General features: G+C 38.8%; 1 long non-coding RNA gene across 2 annotated transcripts; it reads right to left on the minus strand.

Annotated features, from left to right (window-relative positions):
• On the minus strand, positions 302 to 3,533 carry LOC109834363. 2 transcript variants are annotated; one of them, XR_002245545.1, is made up of 5 exons: positions 2,350 to 3,533; positions 2,036 to 2,209; positions 1,859 to 1,942; positions 1,429 to 1,528; positions 302 to 647 (listed from the first exon to the last, which is right to left on the minus strand). It is a non-coding gene; the product is annotated as an uncharacterized LOC109834363 (long non-coding RNA). The 2 variants fall into 2 exon arrangements; XR_002245546.1 differs by lacking the exon at positions 2,350 to 3,533 and adding an exon at positions 2,280 to 2,304.

A 6,638-nucleotide genomic window follows, 5' to 3' on the forward strand; every position in this document is an offset into this window, starting at 1 on the left:
AGTATCCTAGAAGGAATTTCCATCTAGAAAGTATCCTAGATGGAATATCCTAGATGAAAATGAATTCCGTCTAGTTTGCATTCTAGACGGAAATTCCGTCTAGGATACTTAATATCCTAGACGGAAATGAATTTTGTCTAGGATGCATCCTAGACGAAAATCCCGTTGGACGGATAGTAGGTATCCTTTCTATGATACTTATGCTACAGTATTTTTTTTTTTTTTTTCTGCTGCTGCATTGAAAACAATGGGTAAGCTTGAAAACAAATAAATTCAAACACATTCTAGTCCATTTCAAAAGTTAAACATTAATGGTTTGTTTTGTATACAACAAACATGCAGTTTGGCAATACAACATATCTATATAAATAATATAGTGCAAGCAATATGTCAACATGGATTTAAAATAGGAGCTCAGTTTGTCGACAATAGCATTTTCACTTCGAAAGAAAGATAGCAATCCAAAGTAGAACAATGAGCCCTAAACCAACAAGAGGCCTACCAAGCATATTACACAATTTCTCTTCTTCCTTATCTTGAACTTGATTTGGTGAACGGTATGTCGCCTCCACTATATACCTAGAGATATCGGCTTCAGACAAACCTGTGCTTAGATTCCCAATCCTCTCTTCCAAAGCAAGCAGTACCTGCACCAACCAAGCAACTAGTATTTATAATATACTTACTGTACTGATGGTAATAAATATATTGGTGGGCCTTGTCACCTATGCTGTGTGTGACTGTGTGCTTATGTGTGTATACATACCTGTATATATTACATACATACATATACATATATATACGTACAGATACTTGCAAACATGCACCATCATGTACACGTGCACATGCATTCGTTGGAGTCACTTAGAGGGCAGGCAGGCATGTGCATGAGTGAGTATGATGCTCTAATGAAATTTAGAATGAGTTTACTAGCTTAGTTCTCTCCAACAAAACTAACATTCTTTACTATAATATTTCAAATTCCTTTTATGAGGACAAAGCTACTGACTAAAGCAACTTTTATAGAGGTCAAGTGACCAATGATATATATGAAGCCTGATTGATATATACAAAGCCACTAAACCACAGAATTTTGGGCATTTTACCACTCTGTGTAACAATATGAACATGATTGATATTTATGCCTCAACTTTGAGGAGGGATGTTAGAATAAGTATTTTAGTCATGCATTACATTCACGTCTTGTTAAGTACTATAGAATAGAAAGCAGCTAAATAAAGCTGAAAGTGTGAGATGTAGTGTAGCAACTAGCATGGAATGGAGACAACATTTGCACGTAAATATACCAAACCAAAGATAGCAAAGTTATCATATAAGAAATAAGATTTTCAACAACTTACTTAGCATTCTTGAACTGATAGTAATACGATAAAAAACAGATAATGAAAATATGATATATTTACTTACCTGTAGAATAGAATCTATACCAAAGTCACTTCTCCACTGGAGCATGTCTGACCACACATGAGTTGCTTTGTCAACATTATACCCTCTTGCCTTCAGAAATCTTTAAAAAAAACCAATTAAAACGTCTAAATTATGTTTAACCACCAATATATATATATATTACCATAAGCACATAGTCACACACATAAGCACACAGTCACACATAAGCAGTACCTTGCTTGTAACAACTACATAAACTCAGGTGCATTGTATGGAAAATAAAACATCCTTCATTTTCAATAGAATGATCTGTAAAATGAAACATACACTAGATGTTCTGTACGCAACCGAGTCACATTCTTCAGCTTAGGCATACAATAGTGCAACTTAATTAATTATCATATACTGGTAAGCATTTCAATGAAATTATTGTTTAAAGTGTATAGCATACCTGGCAAATGAACATGCAAAAGTGTTTGCACTCTCCTCTCATTGGGCAAGCATTACAATTTGGCTTGCTCTTTGTACAAAAAACCTGTATGAAGCATCATTATCAGTTACTAGTAGAACATATGGAAATCAGACAAAATGAACATATAGCATAAACAAAGAAAAACATGCTACCCACAGAATTCATTTGGTTACCAAGAGCTTATCCATCTACTGAATCTGTAAAACATAGCAACATGACTCCGTTAGATGGGCAAACATACAATTGTTTTATTCAAAAATATTAAGCAAGAGTCATGTGTCCTCTTTCACTTTAGTTTGTATAACACTTTGATTATCAAAGTGTCATAACCTTAAGCAAGAGTCATGTGTCCTCTTTCACTTTAGTTTGTATAACACTTTGATTATCAAAGTGTCATAACCTGATTCCTCTTTTGAGATCATTTTGTGTCATTAGTTTGTATAACACTTTGATTATCAAAGTGTCATAACCTGATTCCTCTTTTGAGATCATTTTGTGTCATACATGTAGGGATACCCTCACAAGGAATCTTGATATGTTATTGACAATCTACAAATTCATATATTACATTCTAAAACACATGTTTGGCCTCCACATGCTTATGAAGAAGAAAGCATACAATTTAGGTGTTCTTGCACATCCACCAAACGGTCTTGTTTAAGAAACCATTCAAATTAACATTCACCATCTCGTCTTGTTTAAGAAACCATTCAAATTGCACTTGTATCGACAAATGGTCTCTAAACTGCTTGATTTAAATCACAAGCTGTGTAAAGACCATTAAAATCATGAAGAAAACTATACATCTGCCATTAAAAAAGGTGCATGCAACATTTTCAAGCGTAAATTGTAAAGTCCATATGAGCACGCCATCATGAATCAATAAAAGGTAGCAAAGCGCTTATGAATTTGCATAATTCTTTAAAAATGCTAAGATCACCTTGGGAAATAAATTCAAAGTCATTAATTGCTTCCCCTCAACCGAAGCAATAATTATCAGCAAACAACAAAAGCTATATCAGTCAATTAAACTCTTTCACACTTCCCTCCAAATCTTTCCAAAAATAGAAACATAACACTTCAAAACTTTGGGTTTTCTCTAGATTTGTAACCAAAGCAAGATCTTGGTAGGAGAGAGAATCTAAGGACAAACACAATATCTAAATGGTAATGAAGAGGAATATGGAGATAATAAGTAACTAATCGATGTAAAGTATATAAATTCACTTCAAATTTAAACCCAGAGTAAAAGAGAATATAAACAACAGGGCATTGATCTGAACATGCTTAAACTAATATTAAGATTGTCATACATACATCAAACCGAAAAATTATTCAGACCCAAACTAGGTATACCCATCTAAACCACAAACTAAACATTGAAAGGATTAAAAAACTCATCTTTTTAAGCCTCCTGCGGATCCAGAGCCGGGTTCGTGATCTCACCCGAGCCCGCACCCGAATCGAACCCATCAAGAAAGTTCAAATCCCCAAACTGCCCACTCGACTGCAACAGCGAGTTGAAGCTCCCGCTGATCTCCAGCATTTTATCATCCGGGTCGGTTGCTAGGGGGTAGATGGTGGCGGGCACGGGTTCGGGTTCATTTGAGAAGCGGGCTACACGGATCCGAGTGGGACGCTTGTGTGTGTGTGTGTGTTGGTGGGGGGGGGATGGGGGGTGGTGGTTAGGGGTTAGGGCGGAGGCTGAGGCGCCTGGAGTCTTATAGGGCCCACCGCTGATGGGGATGTGCGGGAGGGACGCCCTTGGCTGGAGGCGTGGAGGACTTGAAGGGCGAGGAATGGATCGGGCGGGTAATAGGGAAGGTGGAGAAGCTTGAGGACGGGAGGAGAGGATGTAGGAGTTCATAAATGGGGTCCCGGTGAGGAAAAGGAGAGGAGGCGGGAGAGGTGTGGAGGCCGTGGGGCAAGGAGGGAGTAGAGGAGGAGGGAGGGGTCGCGGTGAGGAGGGAGAGGGAGAGGGAGAGGAGGGGAGGCGGTGGAGGGAGGAGTAGGATTTGGGAACGAAATTTTGGGAATAAAATTTGGAAAGGCCAGGTTTGAGAATTTAGGTGGGGAAACAAAATTTTGGGAGGGATGAGCACACCCTTGTGGGACAAAACATCCAAGACGGAAAATTTCCGTCTAGGATGTATCCTATACGAAAAATTTTCATCTAGGATGCTAGCTTCATTTAAAAAAAATAAAAATACTAAAATCATCTAGGATGCTATTATAGACGGAAATTTTTGTCTAGAATATTTTTTCCTAGACGGAATATCCTAGACAGAAATTTTTCGTCTAAATTAACAGTAAACTAGACGGAAAAAATTCCGTCTAAGATATTCCGTCTAGGATATGGAATTTTCTACTAGTGATTTATTTATGAGAAAATCCTAATCCTAAAGATAACACCAAATAGCAGCTAGGAAAAACAATCATAAAAATAGATCCAAAATAGTACATAACAAATCATATAGGAAAGAAGGAAAAAAGCATAAAGTTAGAAACATTATAATAGATACACTTCAAGTTTAAAATAATTTATAGAAATGCCAAATCGCCCTCTTAACAGAGGTCTGGTCTTGAACAAAACTATGCCTCGCTTACGATAGCATTGGGTCTGCACAGTACTTCCGAGTATGGGACGACTACAATCCAAAGAAGCACTCTTTTTCTTGTGAACACCATGACTAATTCTTCAGTTCGCCAGAACCTCTAGTACTTAACAACTAGAATTATAAAAGAAGAAGAAGACATGAGATTTCGTTTTTCTGTGTGTTTCAAATGATCAGAAGAAGCCCTTTTATAAGGTTCATAGGAGACAAAGATTTGAATTCCAGTTATTACAATGTTTGTAACGTCTGCAATAAAACCTATTCAATCCTTGTAAAGTTTGTAACATACAAAACATTTAGCTAGTTTTAAGTGAGCACGTGCAAAATGTTTAAGCTCGTTTAAAGATAGCACGTGCAAAAAGAGCACGTGCATGCACGAGTGTCGCCCGCACGAGCCCGCTCGTTTGTTCGCACGCTCGCATATATACCAACGCAAGTATATAATACTAACACCTTTGTTATATTATGTATAACACACGCGTTAATTTAAACCAACTAAAATGCATTCAGTTAGCCAATATGGACTAAAATTCACATACTACCTATTAAACACATTTTAATTTTCATCTATAGAATCCAACCATTAAATGATATCTTTTCATAAAAACCCTCTAACATTCATTTATTTCAACAATAGCTTCTCATATAACATCAAATAGTCTAAACTCTTATATAAATACAACAATAACAAAGTGATTATCCTAAATGTTTGAGTCAGCTAGACTCTTATCTAAATGAACTAAAAAATTCCCTCTAACAAATTTATCTAACTAAAAGATTTCTAAAAGATAAAATCTTAACTCTTCTAAGGTCCCGAACAATCTGGTTATTCATGCCATTAGACCAAGAAATCTTGAATCCCATCACCTATTGTCGATAGCATATTTGCATAATCATGTGGGCCCCCTCAAACCATCATATATTTCCTACGAACTGGTTCGAGGTACATTTGTGAGTCGATTCCCTCTAGTACACAAATTGGTTCCCCAAAATTAACGTACCACTTACAAGTATGTGTGATGCAAAGTCAATTTACATACACATGAACAAGGCGCAATGCACTTGCGCAATCGAATGAGCACACTGCACACATAATAAACAAACAAGATAAAGTGATGGTGGGCATCATGGAGGCCTTCGATATAATACACAAAAGTGAAAAGGAGAAGCTCTTGCATGAATAATTTGCAACAGGTACATGTAGGCTGTAAAAGCTGCCTTAACAGCAAAAGGCCTAAGTTCTGCCTGCATACTTGACTCGCCTAGCCCACCCAAGAGCTGGGTTCGCCAGTACAAGCGAAACTCGCCCGCGTACATGACTCGCCAGCACGAGTCAAGCCCATGCGGTCGCCAAGGTTGCCTAAGCATCCAGGCAATCCGCTAAGCAACCGGAAACTCGCATGCACATTAAACTCGCCTGCACATTAAACTCGCCTGCACAAGTCAAGTTTTCTCAAGAGCCAAAGTCGCCTGCATATCCAGGCAATCAGCCATGTGATCGACAAGTGCCAGACTCACCAGAGTACTAGGCGACTGCACTGTCACATACGGGGATGGGCCTTCCCATTCCCCACAACGTGAAGGGAAGGAGTACAACACTCTAAGCCCATCAAGTGACCGCTAAAGTGACCAGTCAGATCCATGCAGTCGCCAAACTCGTCGACATACTTAACTCGCCTGCACGAGTTAGGTTCATTTCATTGCCAAGCTCTCCTGCGCATTTGATTCGCCTGCACGAGTCAAGTTCGTCCAAGTGGTTAAGAGTCACCTGTACGACCAAACAATCAGCCAGGCGATCAGCAAGCTCGCCAAACTCGCTAGAGTACCTAGCGGCTGCACTGTCGCGTACAAGGATGGGCCTTCCCATTCCCTACGATGTGAAAGGAAGGAGCACAGTACTCTGAACCCATCAAATAGCCGCTCACAGTACAAGTGAGAGGCATTGTATCTCTCAACAGTACATGGTTAACTCCCATGATTCAAGGGAGTGACCATGTAGTCCCTTCTCTATTTAAAAGCTTCTCTCGGCCACAGGAAAGAGGTCAATGGCTGGCGATCTGTTGCTCAAGATTAATTGATTAATTCAATCAGTCAGCTGGACCATTAGCTCTCAACTCTCAACGGAGTTGATGACCTACTCTTTG

The sequence above is a fragment of the Asparagus officinalis genome, chromosome 3 (genome assembly GCF_001876935.1).
Source record: "Asparagus officinalis chromosome 3, Aspof.V1, whole genome shotgun sequence".
Classification (NCBI taxonomy): Eukaryota; Viridiplantae; Streptophyta; class Magnoliopsida; order Asparagales; family Asparagaceae; genus Asparagus; species Asparagus officinalis.